This window comes from Sus scrofa, chromosome 4 (genome assembly GCF_000003025.6).
Source record: "Sus scrofa isolate TJ Tabasco breed Duroc chromosome 4, Sscrofa11.1, whole genome shotgun sequence".
NCBI lineage: Eukaryota > Metazoa > Chordata > Mammalia > Artiodactyla > Suidae > Sus > Sus scrofa.
Window position 1 is genome coordinate 1,222,665 of NC_010446.5, and position 20,273 is coordinate 1,242,937.

Consider the following 20,273-nt stretch of genomic DNA (forward strand, 5'->3'; position numbering starts at 1 on the left):
CTGCCAGTGTGGCCCCAAAAAGCAAAACAAACAAAAAAACAAAACAGAAAATAGTCAAGACAGAATAGTTTAGCCATTCAACGAAGTCAAGGACCTTTAGTTAGTTCTTTTTCGAGGACTATAGATAACATTCTGAGTCATGTCCTTGAAGCTGTCTGGAGGTGCTGGAGCCCCACCAGGTGGAAGACGTCAGCTGGGTGCTGCCCACACGCCGGTGGACCCCTCACAGGTCGGAGCCTGGAGGCTGATGACGCTGACCCCCAGGGACCTCCCCACCCACCAGTCAGGAAGATGTCCAGGCGTGGATCACACCCTGCTCCTTGACGCCGTAAGACTCCTCACTACCCCCTCAGGGGACACAGTTGTGGAGGCTCTAGCCTGCTGTGGTGGCCTCTGCCTGCAGCTAAAGCTACTTGTTCCGTTTCCTCCAACTCCGGCTCTGATTCTCCTTGGCACCGGTGCCCAGAGGCAGCCGATACTGGCAACAAAGTCAGGGGTCACCCCCTCTTGCTGGGAACAGCAGCCAGTGGGAGAAGAATTCCACGAACCTGTCCAGTAGGGATGGCAGTCCAACAGGGCGGCTTGCCCACGGCTACCCCTGAGCCTGGGGGGAGGGATGGCAAGAAGACAGCAAGGGAGGGGCCACAGCCCCAAGCCTGAGCATCACCTCACAGAGGAAGAGGCATCTGGTCCCAGGGCGGGGGCCGAGGCAGCAGGGAAACTGGACAGAAGAAGGACCAAGTGTGTGGGGAGGGGCTGCCCTGGGGGGGGTGAAGAGCTGGGAGAGGCTGAAGCGCACAGACCGCCTGGCGCTGGAGAAATGGTGCCTGCGCCTGGAGGAGCTGGCTCTCGCCAAAGACTGGGGGTGGAGATAGTACCGCCACCTGCTCCTCCAGCCCTGCTCACCGTAGGTTCTCTAAGTTACTCCTGCTCCCCCCTGCCCAACCTAGTACCAGGCCCTGGGCCACAAGCTGGTCCCTGCCTCGAAGGGTTAAGGAGGTGACATTAGAGAAGAGAGGGAGGGAGGAGGCGAGCTAGTCACACAACGGCTGGAGGTGAGAGTAATCAGAGAAGAGCGTGCAAAGGTCCTGGGGCATCACGGAGCATCACTGAGGATTTGGAGGGCGAGGCAGGCGGGAGAGTCATGAGCAAGGGGGGAACAGAACGGGCCGGACCCTTTGAAGCCAGTCAGGAGCCCGGATTTCATTCTCTGTGCACCAGGAGCCACTGCAGGCCCTGAGCTGGGGAGTGAAGAGTGCAGCTAAGACCAGTTTGGGGGCGGCGGCGGCGGAGAGGCAGGAGTGAAGGGGAGGGACGGGCGGGGAGAGGAGGCTCGGTGGGGCCCCGTTGGTGGACACAAATGACAGCACGCGCTGCTGGCTGGGACGTGGGGCTCAGGCTGGAGTGTGGCTGGTGGCTGCTTCCGCAGATGGAGTCGGGGACGGAGTCAGGGAGCTGGTAGCGAGGAGGGGCTTGTGACAGGAGCGCACAACCTCCTTCTGTCTGGAGCATCCTCCCTGGCGGTGGACGGAGGCGCCTGGGGGCTGGACTCTCCCCTGTTCCCTCGTCGGCCCCCTGGTTTAGTTTCAGGGGGGTGGGGTGGGGGCTTCTGTTTGCCGTGAGGCGGGAGACCTTGGGTTCTAATTACTGCTACCAAGACTTCTGGCCCATCACCACATTCCTGCCTTCCTCTGCAACCCCTTCAGGGGGACCTGGGCCCCGTCCCCAGGCCCTTCCCAACCTTCAGGGGCGCCTTGCCAGGTGCAGGTGCTTCTGCTGAAAGCCGCCCCCTCCAGTCTTCCAGCTTCTGAACCTCGGCCCTCCTGAACCTTGCCTTTAGCTCTTCACCTAACGTCCCAGCAGCACCTCTCCTCGGTTGTGACACGCAAAACGTCCCCAGATATCACCAGCGTCCCCTTCTGAGGGCAGGACTGCCCCTTGCGAGAAGAGGGGCTGTAACAAGGCAGGTAGGGGCACAGGAGGGCAGTCAGGGCAGAGCTGCCGCGGGGGGTGACTGCGGGGTCTGGGCAACGACAGAGCCTGAGTCCTCCAGGTAGAGAGGTCCCCCCACCCCCGGTTTTTCAGTCTGCCTCATGCGACTTCACTTTTATGAAAGACCCACGTGCGTACCCGTTCCCCAACAAATCCAAAGAGTATTTTAGCCTTTCTGAATAAAGGTAAAAAGTGAAGCGTGCTCAGCTGTCACGTAGCAGCTTTTCCAGACGCAGCGAGGGCGGCTCCTGACACGCTTGTTCCTGGAACCACCCCTCAGCACAGGCGCCAGGGCCAGGACTTGCCTCTGTGCTGCATCTCCTCTTGTCCCTGCTCCGCGAGCAAGACGGGCCCGAGCGCCTCTGCGCTTTGAGCCATTTCGGCTTCGGAGGGTGTCCCTGGTGCCTTGGCTTCCGGACAGCGGGGGAGCCTGCACCCAGGGGCGGGGCGGGGGGTGTCTATCGAGGGACACGCATTGTGTCACAGGGAGGCGCCGTGCCCATTCTAAGTTGGCACATTCTTTTTTTTTTTTTTTGTCTTTTGTCTTTTTAGGGCCACAGCTGTGGCATATGGAGGTTCCCAGGCTAGGGCTCAAATCAGAGCTACAGCTGCTGGCCTACACCACAGGCACCGCAACGCGGGATCCAAGCCACATCTGAGACCCACACCACAGTTCAAGACAACACCAGATCCTCAACCCACTGAACGAGGCCAGGGATCGAACCCGCATCCTCACGGATAGCAGTTGGGCTCATAAAGCCCTGAGCTGCGACAGGAACGCCACGTTCCTTTTCTGATTTGTGTGTTGGCCTCCTACAAGTCTGGTTAATGTGAGGTGGCCCCCAAGAGACCTATCCAGGGGCAGCGACCACCAGGTCTCTGGCTCTGCAGGCCTGGGGCTGGGAGATGCCAGCAGGGGGGCCTCCCTGGGAAATCCTGGCTGCAGGAAGAGCAGCTGAATGCAGCCAACAGGGCGGGTCAGACATTCACTGTGGGAGAAAGCAAGATCCAGAGGCAGCAGGACAAAGGACGTCCTGTGACGGACGCTGGGGCTGCTGGGAAGAGACGTGGGGGGCAGGGCAGCACCATGTGGGTTCAGAGGACCGCGTGACAAGAGAGCCGCGAAGGGAGGAACACCGGCCCACACGAAGGCCACGCTTCCTGTCTCCGGATGACGATGACGGGAGTGAAGATACAATGAAGCAGAAGTGCAACGACCTTGACTAGCTGGGCAGCTGCGTCTCTAAACAGTGAAAACAACAGCAGGGCATCCCCTGGTGGCCCAGCGGTCAAGGACCCAGCGAGGTCACTGCGGTGGCTCAGGTCACTGCTCTGGCGCAGGTTCAGTCCCTGGCCCGGGAACTTCCACATGCTGTGGGGGTGGCCAAAAAAAAAAAAAAAAAACCAGCGGGGAAAACTAGACTGGAGAAAGCATCTACACCAGCAGAGGCCCAGGACCGCCAGCTGCAAGCGACTGTTTTCAGCCCACAGCCACCCCAGTTCGCCAGGGAGCACGAGAGGAGTCCGGTACCCCGTGTGCTCCAGCTTCCAGTAACCCCAAGAGTGGAACCAAAAGGGAACAACCAGGAGTTCCCGTCGTGGCGCAGCAGAAACAAATCCGACTAGGAACCATGAGGTTACAGGTTCGATCCCTGGTCTTGCTCAGTGGGTTAAGGATCCAGCGTTGCTGTGAGCTGTGGTGTAGGTCACAGATGAGACTCAGATCCTGTGTTGCTGGGGCTGTGGTACAGGCCAGCAGCTGTAGCTCCCATTAGACCCCTAGCCTGGGACCCTCCATATGCTGCAGGTGTGGCCCTAAAAAGTAAAAAAAAAAATAAAAAAAAAAATAGGGATGAACTGAGTGCCTCATGGGAGAGGCCACAGTGACACAGTCACATGCCACAGGAAGCTCGAGGGTGTGTGTGCTGGGCCCAAGGTGCCTGGGAGCTCACCCCATGGGATGCCTGGCCTCAGGCCTTGGACACCCCTGGCTGCAGAGTCTGCAGCGTCAGCCTCGGCCTGTGCCTGGGCCTGGACCCTGCAGGGACTCTGGACAGGGACTCTGGACAAGGGGTGGAGCAGTGGCTTCGTGGTCGCCAAGACGTGGCTGCAGTTTGTGCCTTGGGAGCCAGGAGGCAGCAGACTCCGAGCTCAGCACGGCCTGAGCCCGCGGTCAGGACATGGGCGGCCGGGGCCTTTCCTCCCCACACGGCCTCTCTTCCTTCCTCTCATCTCCGTTCCTCCCTGGAGCCGAGGAACGCGGTCCCGCTGCTGGTTCTGGGGTTCTTTTCTACGCCTGTTTCTGGCTTTGGGGCCCATCTGCTCTCACAACCTGAAAAGGACGGACGTTCCTTTGGACTAAACGAAGCAGGACAATCAGCACGGGGTCCCTCTGCTGGGAGAAGAGCCAGCCGTGCGGTAAGGACGTGGCTCTGGGCACACGCACGTGGGCACTTGCAGCGGTAACGCTGTCGATCCTGGGGTGCCACAGCGGGAACTCCTCGATAACAGCTTGTAAACGTTGAGTTTTGTTAATAGTGCATCCTGTGTGACGAAGTCAGTGGCGTTAAATACTCACAATGCTGTGTATCCATGTCCACCACCCACACCCCAAACCTTCTCACCCTCCCGACCGCACCTCTGAGCCCAGCAAGGCCCCAGCGTTCCACTTTCTGTGCATCTGCCTGCTCTGGGGACCTCGTATAAAAGGAGTCGCTCAGTATGTGTCCCTCGTGCCTGGCTTTCACCAAGCATCGTGTCTTCAAGGTTTATCCCCGGCGTCGCGTGTAGGTGCCCGGTTCCTCCTGCGGCTACTATGCCTCCGTGTGCACGGCCCACGCCGTTTACCTGTTCACTGGCTGAGGGACCCGTCTGTGGGTCCCACCAGAGGCTACCGTGAGTCCTGCTGACGTGATGTCGGTGTGAAGACATCTGCTTGAGTCCCTGCGTCCACTCTTCCCAGGGGTGAACCTCCGCCGGTTTCTGCATGTTGCTCCCTGTGACAGTCTTGCTAAACGAGCCCTTCATAAATGATCTCCACAGCTGGTGGTCACTTCCATGGCCACATGCAGGCAGTGGCAGCCGCTGAGAATGACAGGTAAGGGCTGCCCTCCTAAGGCTGCTCCTGGGCTTCACTCCTTGTCTCACTGCCCCGGCCGGAATCTCCGACATGGAAGAGCAGGGGTGACGGCGGCCGATCCGCGTTGCTCCTGTTTGCAAACGTTTAACACCTAAGCCTAAGGTTCGCTTGCTGCGTGTTTTGGGAGACGTCCTACATCCGGTTGGGAAACGTCCATTATAGTCCGTGTGGGTGAAGAGATATTAATCACGAGTGGATGTCCAATTTTAGCAAATATTTTCCGCGGCTGTTGAGATGACACTATGGTGCCCCAGTTCTCCGTAAAACTGAAAATGTGAGAGATCACACCCATTTTGAGCCAAATTTGCCTTTCTAGAAAAAGAACGGTCCTGCCACAGTCCCTCTTAATCACTCCGGATTTTATCTGCAGTGTTTTGTTTAGCGCTTTTTCATCTCTAAGCAGGTGGCACTGAGCTGTCACTGTGGCAGCGTGTTATACGAGCCTCATAAAGGAAGGCAGGAGTGTCTCCTCTTCACTGCCTGGGAGGCGTGGGAGGCACCTGCTTCCTGAGTCACTTGCGCACCATCTGGACTTGCCGTCACCGCGAGCGAGACTGTGATCTATGGATGCAAGTCTGTCTGGGGCTTAGAGGGTCTGCGGGCTGTTCCCTCCGGCGTCGGCTTCAGTAACTCATCTTCCGTAACCCGCTTCATCCAAGTTCTCCCATCTCCTGACTTGCCGGTTTAGCGTTTTAGTCTCTGCCCCTTCTCTCTCCCTGGATCCCCTGCCAGGGATTGTCAGTTTCCGCAGTCCTGTCAAAGAACCGACTTTTGCTTTTAAATTCTCTCAGTGGTATCCATGGGAGGTTCCCAGGCTAGGGGTCAAATTGGAGCTGCAGCTGCCAGCCTGCGCCACAGCAACGCAGGATCCGAGCTGCGTCCGTGACCGGATCCTTAACCCACTGAGCAGGGCCAGGAATCAAGCCCACATCTTCATGGATACTGGTCGGGCCTGTAACCCACTGAGCCACGACGGGAACTCTGCCATTTTTCCCTTTGGGATGTACAGCCTGTAGACTTCCAGCTCTGCTGACCACGTAAGGCTACAAATTTCCGTCTCGCTTTAGCTGCATGCAGAGGTTCTGGCAAGTTGTATTTTCATTATCATTACGGTTTAAGTATTTTATGACTTTTAAAAATTTTAACTGTAATTTTTGTCTTTTTAGAGCTGCACCGGCGGCATATGGAGGCTCCCAAACTAGGGCTCAAAATCAGAGCTACAACGGCCAGCATACACCACAGCCACAGCAACGCGGGATCTGAGCCTCATCTGCGACCTACACCACAGCTCACGGCCACACCGGATCCTTAACCCACTGAGCAAGGCCAGTGATCAAACTTGTGTCCTCATGGATACTAGTCGGGTTTGTTACACAGCTGAGCCACGATGGGACCCCAAGTGTTTCATAACTTTTATTATGTTTTCTCCTTTGACTCAGGTAACAGGTTTTCTTGTTCCTGGAATTTGAGTTTCACTTGAATAGCAAGAGCAAAACAAACACAAACAAACCCCCCAAAACAACCCATCAAATCCGATGAATCTGAAAGACTCGGCTTCAGAGCTTGGCGATGGTGTGGCGTCATGATGGTTAACTCGGAAGAAGCAGGAAGTGAGCCCTCCCGTCTTGACCAAAACGCCACGAGGCAAAAACGCCACGAGCGCAGGTCAGCAGCCGTGGCCTGGATGCCACTGCCGGCCCGGGAGCTCCATGTGCAGTGGGTGTGGCCATTAAAGAGCAAAAGAAGAAGCTCATGAAGTGGTTTTAGTTTGGCCGTGTCATTTTCCTCATGTCTCCTGTTAAAAAAATCACTTTTCCGTTGTCTTCCGGGTTGATTTCGCTTTCCTCAGAGAAGCACGGAGGCCGCCAGCCGGCGCCGCCCTCTCACGCCGGGAGGCAAACGTCCCCTCGCTGAGGACACATGACCAGAGGACAGTGGCGGACCCCTGGGGCCAGCGCCGCGCTGAGGACGTCACAGCCACAGGCGAGCGCTGTCAGCGTCCCCCCGGGGGAACGCGAAGCACGAGGAGCAGGACTGGCCCGGGGTCCCTCGTCTCTGGCCCAAGAGACTGAGCACCTGGCCGCCCACTTCCTCTTTAGGAATCGAAGGTGTCACATCAGAAGCTGCTTCTCCTCTACCAGCCCGGCGAGATGAGACCTCACCTGCTGTCTGTGCACTGCTGGGGCACTTAGGCAGCAGAATTTGCCAGAACGCTCTCTCCCTGCAGTTCACGTCTGGAGACCCACCCCGTTGGCCCTAAATGTGGAGGAGATGCTGCATTGTTTATAACGACCTAAACGGGAAACGGCCTACAGGCTCTTGTCAGGAGATGGTTAGAGCAAATTTTTTTTTTTTTTTGCCTTTTAGGGCCGCACCCTTGGCACATGGAGGTTCCCAGGCTGGGGGTCCAATCCGAACTGCAGCTGCCGGCCTACACCCCAGCCATAACAACGCAGGATCCAAGCGGCGTCTGCAACCTACACCCCAGCTCCCGGCAACGCCAGATCCTTAACCCACTGAGAGAGGCCGGGGATCGAACCCATGTCCTCACGGATGCCAGTCGGGTTCACTAACCACTGAGCCACGACGGGAACTCCTAAATCAATGTTTCTAATCCACGGATTGTCAGGCAACCACAGAAAGAGGGCTTTTCCGTGGGAAATGACATGGAAACGGGGTTACATAGACAACGGCGGCTCTTCTCTCTGCGCGTGAAGCACCGTAAGCTCGGGTGCACGTCACACGATGCTCTCCACACAAAATACCTCCGTCAGGGCAAGTCAGCAGCCATCCGAGGGAACCGGGTGGAGCGGATGCAGAGCCCCCGGCCCGCGGGAGCGGCACGGCTGACGGCCGCCTCCACGGCCTCTCCCCGGTGCAGCAAGGCCAACGGCGGGGCCGGCTCTGGGCGTCTCCCCGCCCCTCCCCGCGCCCAGGCCTCCTCCTGCCGACGCTGGGTCTGCAGGACCTCGGGACTCCCAGCACATGGGGCCTCGCTCGCCCCAGCCCCACCTTCCTGCTTCTGGAAGCAAAGCTCCGCGGATACGCACGCCGGCCTCTGCCTGGCACCGCTGAGCTGCGTCGGGACGGGACCTCGTGCCCACAAGCCGGGAACCACCCGCCTCGGGCCCCTCACAGCAAAGGCCTGCCAGCCCTGGGTCTAGATTCAGGGACGCCCGACGCTGAGCCGGTCTGCGTCGCCACCGCTCAGGGTCCGTGTGGGTCCTGCTGTCGTCGCTCCCTTGTCAGCCTCTGCGCAAACTTCCATCAGGACGCCGTGGCCTGAAGGCCGTGACCTTCGCGTACATTTTCGTGACGAGGATGCTGTCTGGGACGGCCACAGGCCCTTGGACTGGGGAGCAGTGACCCTGTGTGTCGTCCCCCCCCCCCGGGGACAGTCTGGACTCAAGTTTGCCAGACGTCCCAGTCGCGTCCCTCACAGCACCTGCCCCACCCGGGACCAAAGGCGTGTCCCCCCCAGGCCAGCCCAGCACCTGCTCGGAGATTCTGCCTCAGCGCCCCGCCATCTCTTGGTCGGTGAGAGCAGGACCGCGGGCGGCAGGTTAGCCCGTCACCTGGGCCGGCTGCCGCGTGGGAGGGGGCCTGCCGAGCCTGGGCGGAGGCGCCAGCGCGGGCAGAGCTGCTCTGCCGTCGCAGCTTTTACGGAGAAGAGGTCAGCGCCTGTCAGACTGGGGAGACACTTGTCCCGGGAGCCCCGACCCCTCTCCTCACAGAGGAGCCCCCGCGACGAAGGCTGCTCTGTTTTCTGGGTCCGAACTGCTGAAAACCTAAATATCAGCATTTTCCTATTAAAAAGCTACTTTCCCTCCTGGGTGGCAGTGGCCTTGCCCCTCCCACACCACCCGGAAACGCTGGGACAGAGCACACCCCCCCCCCAGGAGAGCACAGAGGCCGTCCAGACCCCTCCCGGAGGGAACCACGGGCAGGCCCGGCATGTGGACGTGACGGGGGCAGGATGGGGGTGAGGCCCGCAGAAGTGGGACAAACCTGAACGGAGAGCTGGCCTTGGGGACGGACCCACCGCCTGGCGTCTGAAGGGATCCCAGCTGTCATGGGCGTCCCAGGGCCCCGCGTGGCCAGGGCAGGGATCTCGCGTGGTGGTAGCATTTGGTGTCACGGTGGTTCACCTGGGATGGGGGCTGAGCTGGGAGGACCACAGGGGGTCCAGTTCCTGGGGAGGGGGGCCGCGTTCAAGCGGTGCCCCAGCCGAGGCGGGAAGGCAGAGGACGAGGCCCAGCACTGCCACCACAGCCAGCCGGGGGACAGCGGGGTCCCTGGAGCTCATTGCAAAGCACTGCCGTCCAGCTCGGGGCCAGGCCACATGGAGATGGACTCAGGACGCTGAGGGCTGAGAGGCTGCAGACCAGTCTCCAAAGGAGCAGTGGTTGGGGAGCCAGCGTGGGCGCCACAGGCGGAGGCAGCAGCGGGAGGTGGGGGCTGTGCCAGGGCCCGAAGCCTGCCTCTGGTGCCGCAGCTGTGAGAAGCGTCCTTGTCATCGTAGTGACATGATGGAGGTCTCCAGCCAGACCTGGGTGTTCCTGGTGAGGGTGGGACCCCCGGCCTGAGCGGACAAGGCCTGATCGAGGGGGCGCCAGGGCAGCCCTGCCAGGATGGGTCTCGAGCCCACAAAGCCTGCCCGCATCTGGCGGATGACTCACCCCCATCAGTGCTTCTTCCGCGGGTGACGTTTCCGACGGCGAATGAGACACGAGCTGGGGTGAAGGTCCCCCCACATTCCTCACACCCCTCCAGTTTCTCTCCAGTGTGGGTTTGCTCGTGTTTTAGGGGATGTGAACCACAGTTAAAGGCTTTGCCGCACACACGGCGTTGAAAGGGCTTGTCTCCAGTGTGAACGTGCTGGGTTTGGTCACGTCGGAGCTGTGCCGGAACGGCTTCCCGCCCGAGCTCAGGGGAAGGCCTCTCTCCAGTAGGGACCCGCTGGTGCTGAACAGGGTCCGTCAGATGTTTAAAGACGCACCTGCCCCAGCTGTGTTCCTCGGGCTGCCTCCCCAGGAGGGGCGGGAACCCGGGAACCCCTGGAAGTCATCTTTCCATGAAGCACCAGAGGCCTCAGGCACGTGTCTCACCCTCAGGGCTCAGGCTGGGCTCCTTCCTGTGCGTTTTGGTCAAAGCGCATCTCTGGTTGGTTTTTCCGCAGACACGTCCTCTTCTTTGGGGGAGTCCTTCCGAGCACCTCCTCTCCCTCCGGGGTCTGATCTCTTTTCTGCCAGCGGGCCTTTCTATCCTTCTCATTCCCAGGGGAGAGGAAGGAGCACTGGAAGCCGGCATGAGCCAGGAGACGAGCCAGCAGCACAATCCCCCGGCCGTGGGAATTTCCGCGTTGCTCCGCTTCTTCAGAGGTTGTGCTCTGGACAAGACTCTTCGTTTTTCTGAGCTTGTAACCGAAGTTCTGGGACAGAAACTCTGCAACAGAGAGAAGCGCACACCAACCCTTGACGGTGGAGAACCAGCCTGCGAACATTAAACAGGCGTCCGGGAAGAACAAGGCCGTGAGCTCTGTGAGCGCCGCGTCTCCACGGATGGACAGGCAGCGAAGGCGTTTGGAGGCGTGGGATCATGGCCCCCTTCCCGCCCCTGCTCGTGTGTCCCCCTTGGACAATCAGCCCCGGGCTGGACTTGACCAAACAGGCACTCAATCTCCCAGAGCACCTCTCCTCTCTCCAGGTCCCCTTGTCTCGGTGGATGGCAGTGTCACTGACTCAGCTGCTGACCAGGGAGCCCTTGCTCCTGCGCCAGGGGGACGGCGTCCCCACACCTGCGACCAGTAGGACTCATGTGGACCATGGACCAAGGACGGCTGGGCGGTCCCCAAGGTGGACTTCTCGTCTCTTACTTGCTCCTTCTCCGCTTCTTGTACTTGGGACCAGACTGTGTTTTGGGAGCTCCCGGCGGCAGGAGCCACGTGTGAGCCTCTCGGAAGCCCCTCCCATCAGCTGGAGCCTGTGTTCTGAGCTGCGTGAAGCTCAGGGCTGGCCCCTGAGTGGGTGCCCTTGCTCTCTCCCCAGGGTCCATCCTCCACACAGCAGCCAGTGAACGCCCATCACATCCCTGCCCGAGTCCCCAGTGGCTTCCGAACCCTGCTGTCCACCCCCCCGCCCCCCCTTAGGTTCCCCACACATTCCCGGTCCTTTCTGCGCAGCCCCTGGCAGCAGGTGGTGGTGCTGCTGGCCCCTCACTCATCCGGAGCTCTGCTCTGAGGGCCCTCGTCGGAGGCCTGCCCGCCCACACTCCCTGCTCCTGTACGGGCTCTGGTTCTCTTCGTGGCATGTACCCAGAGCTGACTCATCCGCGGAGGGCCAAGGCTGCAAGGGAACCACCACCGAGGAGCTTGCTTGCATTGCCTAAAAAACTTGATGTGCTCTGTCCCATCTAAAAGCATTCCAGGAGTTCCCGTCGTGGCTCAGTGGTTAACGAATCCGACTAGGAACCATAAAGTTGCGGATTCGAGCCCTGGCTTCACTCAGTGGGTTAAGGATCCACTGTTGCCGTGAGCTGCGGTGCAGGTCGCAGATGTGGCTTGGATCCCACGTTGCTGTGGCTGTGGCTGTGGCCGGCAGCTACAGCTCCGATTAGACCCCTAGCCTGGGCACCTCCATATGCCACGGGAGCGGCCCTAGAAAAGGCAAGAAGACAAATAAATAAATAAATAAAAGCATTCCAGTTTCACCACAGCCTCAGACAGGAGTCAGTCGGGCCCAGGTGCTTGTAGAAACTCCACCTGCATGGTTCTTGTTTTTTTGGTTAAGAACCCCATCAAATTTTTTTTTTTTTTTGGTTGTTTTAGTTCTGAGCTTCCTTGATCTGCCTCTCAGTGCCAAATGATGGAATTCCAGGACAGAGCCTTGACAAACTTCAGGCTCTTTAAATAACTGCTGGCCGAAGAAATCCCATAAGGTCAGGAGAAAGCAGTTTCTCCTGAGCGCCGAAGGAAGCACGTGTTCTGAGCCCTCAAACCGTCCTGAGAAGCCCTCTCCTGGCCTGGGCTGCTTACCCGTGTCCTGACAGGCTGTCTCAACCAAGAGGGCGGCCTTCTAGCTGCGAACATTCCAAGCGGCCTGCGTTTTGAGATATAAACTCTTTGAATCCCCTTTAAGTCAAAGGGGATCCTTGGGCTCTTGTCCGCTGCTCTCCCACACAGAGGCAACAGGTGAAATGACGGTACATTCCCCACCTGGACGAGACCTAGAGCCTGCTTTCTTCTCGATGATGGGTCTGGTTTGGATTCAGGCCAGCGTCACTCTCCGAAGGCTCGACTGGAAGTGGCTTCTGGGAGGAGGCTGTCTTCAGCATCAGGCGGGAGCCAGAACTGAGGATGATACAAGCCATCTGGACGGAGGGAAGAGTGCAGACATAAGGGGGCATCTTGGCTGGGGAGGTAGGTGGCCCCAGGGCAGAGGATCACAGCCCGTCAGCCAGGCTGGCGTTTGAGCTGGGGTCTAGTTCTAGGAAACAACAGTGAAAACCAAGAACCGACAGGAAAGTGCCATCAGCCTCTAGCCTGCGCCCCTCCAGGGCAGGTGTGGACTCATCCAGCCTCCATGCTGACCCACGTGGTGGAGAGCAGTGACCCCTGACACCTGCTGGCTGTGCCCCACGACTGCTCCCCTACCAGGTCTCCTGCTACCCTGGAGACGTGTGGCAAAGTCTCCAGACAAAGTCAGGGTTCTTCAGGGCAAGGATCTCATCTTCTTCATCCCTGAATCCCTTGTTACTTGGCTGGAGCCTGCACATTTTGCTGCTCAGGAACATTCTAGACAACCATCTGCTCAACTCGAGCTGGCAGGTACTCAATGGCAGAGACCTGATGTCCTCACTTGGTCCCGTGCACACCAAGGAATACAATGATAATTAAAATAGGAGGAGGCCTGAGGCCATTCTCTTGGTCCTCTCATTTCACAGGCCCTTGGGCTCGGTGACTGCTATGACCACACCGAAAACCCAATCCACCTGGCCAGAGCCATTGCGAACCCTGGCTGAAAGGCAGGGATGTTGGTACCTGCTGTGCGACTTCACTGCAGCGCCTTCACACTCTGGCCCAGGCCTCTCCTAACACGAAGTTTTGGGTATGCACCGTCCCTGGAAACCTCGCTCGCCCTCAGAAGCCTGGGTCTTAGGGAGAGACTGATTTCTAGCTGGTCTGAGATCCAGGGGCAAACATGCACCCAAGCCGTCTGTGGGCACGGTCTGCCCCGCAGCAGTGTCGAAGCCGGGAGAGCGGCCCCGAGAGCGCCCCGCCAACGACAGAGCCTCGGCAGGAGCGTGTGCAGGGCCCCGGACTCCTCCGCCTCGATCCGCACGCGGCTGGTCCTCGCGTGACTTGCCCTCCTATCCGTGGCGCCCAGGAGCCGAGAGGGGGCGGGTGCAGCTCTGGGAAAGGGACCCACGGGGCGCCAGAGGGACCCAACGAGTCCCGCCTGGAGGGCGGGGCGGGCGCGCCCCCGAAAGGGCCCCCGGGCTGGGGGGGACGCCTCCCCGCTCTGACCACCAGCCACCCCTCCGGCCGCCCAGCGCCCGCCCTCCGGAAGCGGCCCGGCCGAGCGGCTGGCGGAAGCTCCGCCTCAGGGCCCGCCCCTTCCGGCGCCGCTCTAGGAGGCGAGACCCCCCTGCCTCTCGGTGGTGCGCCGAGGAGGACTCGGCCGTGAGCCGGCCCCTCCCACTCCGCTCGGGTGCCCCACGCCCCCTCGTCCCCGCCCCCTCCCTTACTCTTGGGTCCCCCATCGCACCCCCGCACCCCCTGACTCGTGCGTGCCCTCCCCTCCAGGCCCCTGTTTGAGGTCCTTACCCGGCGGGCACGCGGTGGCCTGCGTTCAGCTGCGCTGGCTGCTCGCTCTGCCTGGGAGTCTGGTCCCCAGCTCTCTGTTTGGCTCACTTCCTGCCTGCTGAGCGCTCACCTCCTAGAGCCCCCCTTGTACCCTAGGGTCTGCTGGGTACCACTATCTTAGTAGCTTAAAACAACACCTGTTTGTTATACCACGTTCCTGTGGGAACGGAGTGCAGGCGCGGCTTAGCTGGTCCTCTGCTCAGTGTCGCAGAGCTGCCGTCGCAGTGTCCGCGAGGCTGTGTTCTCAGCTGGCTGCCAAGCTGCGGAAGGCTCTGCTTCCACGCTCATGCAGGTGTTGGCAGGTTTCGTCTCTGGTGGCTGTGTGCCCGAGGGCCAGCTTCTTCTGGGCTGTTGGCTACTGACCTTACGTCTTAGGGGCAGCTCACAGTTGCCTGCCACATGGGCCTCTCTGCGCTCTTTCAGGGCCAGAGGAGAGCCTCCCACTCCCGTGGGCCTGGGTGGAGTCGTATAACCTAAGCTTAGGAGCGACCTCCCGTCTCTGCCCTGCTGTTTAGAACGCGGTCCTGGTGCCGCCTGCACTGTCGGGGGTCACGTCCTGGGCCACCACAGCATCCTGCCTCTTCCTCCACCTCCCAGCCCCCACCTTCCCTCCGCTTTTCCATAGCACTTCCCAGTTTCTCACGTTAAGTAACTTCTGTAACATACTAATTTCCTTATTATTGTCTTCATTCTGTTTGTGTTCCCCTTCCACCGAAGAATCAAGTCTTTGAGGCAGAGGGGTTTTGCTAGTTCTGTCGGCTAATGTTTCCTTACCGGCCCTCAGGGTCTCCTTATATGCTGTGCAGTGAATGGGCACGTGGACAGTTGCCTGCTCATGGGCTGCGCTACAAGCTAAATGCTGCCCCTTCTCCCTCATATCTCTGTCTCTAGCCCCTCTGTCCAGCTGTCGCCCCGACTTCACCTTGGCAGGGGCTTCGTGTACCCCGACCTCACCATATTCAAGACCAGACTCAGCTTTGCTCCCTCTTTTACTGCTGTCAATGTCAAGAATATATTAATAGCCAGGTATTGTACTAGCAAAAGCGAATTTTTTCCCGGTCTAGCCGGAGGGATTGCAATTCAGGAGATGCGAGCTTTGGTAGACCATAGGCAAATCCAGAGAAGAAGGAAGAGGAACTTGCTTTTATAAGAAAAAGGGAGAAGGCGGGAGGGGTTGGTCCTGTACCACACGGGGGTCGAGGGTGAGGCTTGATGGTCTCTTCAGGCTGGAGAGGTCCCCTCACCTCGGCCCTCCAGCGACTGCTGGCCTCCCTCTTGCTGGCCCTTCCCCTCTCCTGAGAGCCTGACAAGAAACATTCCTTCCTTCCTTCCTCCTTCCCTCTTTCCCGCCTCCCTCCCTCCCTTTTTTGGCCACCCCTGAGGCATGCGGAAATTCCAGGGCCTGGGACTGAACCCTCTGCACAGCAGCGACCCACCCACCCGAGCCACTTCGGTGACTACGCCAGATCCTTAACCTGCTGCGCCACCCGGGAAGTGCCAAACATACGTTTCTACACAGCCTGAGCTCCACTGCGCCTTCCTGACTGGCGCGCCCCCTGTCCTCCAAGACTCTGCCCTGTTTAGCCCTCAGTGGGGGCTCTGTCCCATGTTCACAACCTAAAGTTGACGTGGTGTGCTTGTGTGTCTCTCTCCACATGACACACCACCCGTGACTTGGGTCAGTGCCTGCGTGTTCACCTTTGTACCCCCAGAACCCCAAACACGGCCCAGCCCACAGGGGGTGCCGAATCAGTATTATGGGGTGACCCATGACTGGTGGCTGGACAGAGAAAAAGAGACGGAGAAGCAGCAGCACAGCAGGAAGAAAGGCATTTTCCTGTTTCTGAGGAGAAACCAAGCTTGGCCTCCTGGTGGCCCTGGTGGCTCCCTCCTGCGCCCCTTTGGTGAGAACTCTACCAAGAACTCCAGGTGATGCGGGCAGCACTGTGTGCGGTCTGGTCAGAGGCCATTTCCCCGGCCAGGAAGGCCTGGTGTCGCCCAGCCCAGCCCAGCCACCCCCGCCTCAGCTGCCCTGTAAGGACATAAAGCCAGGTCGAGGGGCGGAAGAGGAAGGCGGGCCTCTTTACACAGGGTGGCCTCTGTAAGGAGGAGCCCTGGGGGACCAGGGGGCTTTTCTGGAACAGCCCTTGCTCCAGAGCCACGTGCTAGCCGCTCACCTCCCAGCACACCCACTTCTTTCTTGGTGGGTGCTGCCTCTCCACGGCGGCGGGAGCACCTGCATACAACGTGCTTGTGTTCTGATGTGGGGACCTGGTGGTCATGGATGGGGGGGACCCAGAAGGAGAGAAGGGAATTCTGGGACACAGAAAGCCACGTGGGAGGTAAGCTTAGCTTAGCGAGAAGGAGCTGTGTTCACCTCGGTTGAATGTTACCCATAACCCGTCCCGTCGCTGACACACAATCGGAGGGCTTGTCCCCATTCCTTCTCTCTCGCCTCCTCACGTTGTGTTTTGTTGTATTTTTCTTTTTTGGCGTGTGCAGGATCCTGGGCCAGGGGTCCAACCTGTGCCGCAGAAGCAACCTGAGCTGCTGCAGTGACAACGCCAGATTCTCAACGTGCTGTGCCACCAGAGGACTCTGTGTCCCCACTTTGTAGAAGTTACGGTACTTCTCCTTGGTCAGAGCGTACAGATGAAGCACATCCTTCCACGCAGGTTCCCTTGCTGTTAGGTCCACAGTCTGTGCATGAAATGATCACACCATCTGTCTTTTTGGAAGCTCCTCTTATCTCTTGGTTGGAGGAAGCTTCTAGCACTTCCCTCCGGATGAGCTCAAGGGAACAGGATCCCCGAGCTCCCGCAGGATGACAGCTTGAGTGGGTACCCAACCCTCAGTTCACAGGCTTTTCCAGTTTTCTTTAAATTTAAATTGAGCTCCATTGTGGCCTTGTTCACTGCTGTGGATTTGGAGAAGTTGGATGCTGGTGAATTCTCCTGCTCTGAGAAATTATTTGACCTTGGCCTGGGAGCCTTGACTTTTTTTTTATTGTTAAAGTCTCGGAGTTTTTTTGGGTTTCCCTGGGGGCTCGGTGGGTTAAGGATCTGGCCTTGTCACTGCTGTGGTGTGGGTTCAATCCCTGGCCTGGAACTTCTGCAAGCCGTGGGCTCCGCCAAGAAAAGTTAAAATAAAAGTCCCGGAGTTTTTCTAGGAGGGCTCTGACTTGGTCCTTGTGGTTTCGATTCCTGGTACTTGGTGGTCCCTTTCAAGATGTAGATTTAGGTCTTCTGTATTTCCGGAAACCGTTCTTGGACTAGAGTCGTAAGTACTTATTTTCCTGAGGAATTCCAACTCTCCATACGTTCTCTCCTCTTGGCCCATCTTCCGCTTTGATCATTTTCTCTCTGACGCTTCTTACTTTTTCGTTTTAAATTCTCTTTGTTATTTTCCTTATTAATTCATTCAAATGAATTCATTCCTCTTGCACCTTATTGTTCAGGCTTCATTTCTTCCTTCCTTTCTTTCTTTCTTTTTTTTTTTTTTTTTAAGGGCCCCACTGGTGGCATTTGGAGGTTTCCAGGCTACAGGTCTAATCAGAGCTGTAGCCGCCAGCCTACACCACAGCCACAGCAACATCAGGTCTGAGCCGTGCCTGTGACCTACACCACAGCTCACGGCAATGCCAGATCTTTAACCCACTGAGTGAGGCCGGGGATCGAACCTGAGTCCTCGTGGATACTAGTCAGGTTCATTTCCACGGAGCCACGATGGGAACTCCTAGGCTTCATTTCTGATTGGCTGTTGATTTTTCTTCTGTTTTCCTGAGTTCCCTTATTTCTTCCTGTTTTTGTTCATTTCTGTTTTTTTTTTTTTCTTTCTTTTTTTCTTTTTGCCTTTTCTAGGGCCAAACCCGCAGCATATGAAGTTTCCCGGGCTAGGGGTCTAATTGGAACTGTAGCTGCCGGCCTGCACCAGAGATGCAGCAACGTAGGATCTGAGCCGCGTCTTTGACCTACACCACAGCTCACGGCCACGCCGGATCCTTAATCCACTGAGGGAGGCCAGGGATCGAACCCACAACCTCATTGTTCCTAGTCAGATTCGTTAACCACTGAGCCATGATGGGAACTCCTGTTCATTTCTGTTCTGATTCAAGGTGTTTTTTTTTTTTCTTTGTTGGTTTCCATATTTCCAAATGCTTTTGGATATCTGATTCAGTTTGGACTTAGAGTTTCTTTCTATTCTGCTGTTGGCTATTTTGGGAATTTTCACCAGGGGAATTTCTTGATCCCCATTTTTCCTCTTGGTATAGTGGTTTCGAGAGATGGCAAATTCCCCCCGGGCATTTCTTTGTAGGACGTGTGTATGGGTCGTCATACAAGATTCCTTGTCCAAGGAGGACCTCTTGCGTCAGTGTAAAAAAGTGTAGTTGTGGAGCTTCCATGGTGGCGCAGTGGAAACGAATCCGACTAGGAACCATGAGGTTGTGGGTTTGATCCCTGACCTCACTCAGTGGGTTAAGGATCTGGCGTTGCCGTGAGCTGTGGTGTAGGTCGCAGACGTGGCTCGGATCCCTCGTGGCTGTGGCTCTGGCGTAGGCTGGCGGCTACAGCTCCGATTCGACCCCTAGACTGGGAACCTCCATATGCCATGGGTGCAGCCCTACAACGCAAAAAAAAAAAAAAAAAAAAAAAAAAAAAGGATAGTTTCTTTACCGAATGGCTTTTATTTGTGGAGGGTGGGGTTGTCAGTGGGGAAAGGTTGTGTGATTGATTTTTAAAAACTTCCCCTCTTGTCTATGGCCACAGCACCCCGAACAGGCCCGATCACGTCTAAAAATTTCTTTTGTTTCGCGGGACCTTAAATTCCCCCTCTCGCATCTTGTTTTACAGGCACGTAGAATTTTGGATGTTTTCTGCCTTACAGTTGTGCGCAGGGCATGAGTTTCCTGTTGTTTCATTCGCTCTTGTTCTTCACTGAGGTTGAGAAGGATGTGCTGGAAGATTCGGGTTAATGCTGCTGTTCCTTCACTGGGTAGAATTCCCTCAATACATATTTTTTCGAATGAACGATAATAGCTGATGTTTAATGGATTTTTAGTAAGAGTTTATTGAATGTTCTAAGCATGTGACGTGTGTTATCTAACCCTCACAGCGATCCAATGATTTAGGTACTATTGCATCTCCATAATGTGGCTGAATTAATTGGAGAACAGAGAAGTCAAACACGTTTCCAGAGGTCACAGAGCTGGTGCACGCAGAGCCAGGATTTGAGCCAAGTATTCTTAGCCACCACACTACCTGCAAACACACACACACGCATATGCCACCAGACACCCATAAAATAGACTGTCCTCAAGACATTGTTAAGTAAAAAGAAAGCATGTTTTATTATGACAGCAGACAACAGCTAAAACAAAACCTTTCCTGATGTATTTGTTTGGTATGTCCGTGTGCGCACGGAGACATACACACTAAGCTGGGGGCCAGCAAACATTTTCTGTGAAGGTCCAGCTAGTACATACATTAGGCTTTGCAGGCCAGATGGCTTCTGTTGTAGCTGTTCAATTTTGCCCTGGAAGTGTGCACGTGGCCGCCTAGACAAACGCAGACAAATAAGCGTGGCTGGGTTTCAGTGCATCTTCATTTACGAAAGCAGGTAGCTGTCTGATTTGGCCCCCGGATGTAGTTTGCTGTGCTTTGGGTACCCGATGGGGTATATGTGGGTGAGATAAAACAAGAGGGAAGATGAATGGAGAATTAAAATTGTGCCAAAATACGAAACACACACACTGTAATATTAAAATAAAGATGTGGTATTTATTGTAACCATGCAAAACTTAAGTAAGTGTATGGACACATGAAAACAGAATTTGATTAATTAATGGGGTTGTGGAAGATTTTTTGTCTTAGATTTCTGAAGTTATTTTAATAGGCTGTGAAAATTAATAAATAGAAAGCTTATTTAAAATGGAGTCAGGGAGTTCCCATCATGGCTCAGCGGTTAACAAACCCAACTAGCAACCATGAAGACGTGGGTCTGATCCCTAGCCTCGCTCAGTGGGTTAAGGATCTGGCATTGCCGTGACCTGTGGTGTAGGTGGAAGACTCGGCTCGGATCCCAAGTTGCTGTGGCTGTGGCGTAGGCCAGTGGCTACAGCTCTGACTGGACCCCTAACCTGGAAACTTCCATATGCCATGGGTGAGACCCTAAAAAGACAAAAAAAAAAAAAAAGGTGGAGTCAGGAGGCCATCATAGCTCAGCCAATCAAAGCCACTACACCGGGAGCTCCTTTTCCTCCAACGGCGTCTATGTTTATGA

The 20,273-nt window shown here is 56.9% G+C and overlaps 1 non-coding gene across 1 annotated transcript; it reads right to left on the reverse strand.

The window, feature by feature from the left end:
• On the reverse strand, positions 72-13,718 carry LOC100517712. The gene is made up of 3 exons (XR_002343671.1): positions 13,170-13,718; positions 12,165-12,499; positions 72-10,576 (listed from the first exon to the last, which is right to left on the reverse strand). It is a non-coding gene; the product is annotated as an uncharacterized LOC100517712 (transcript).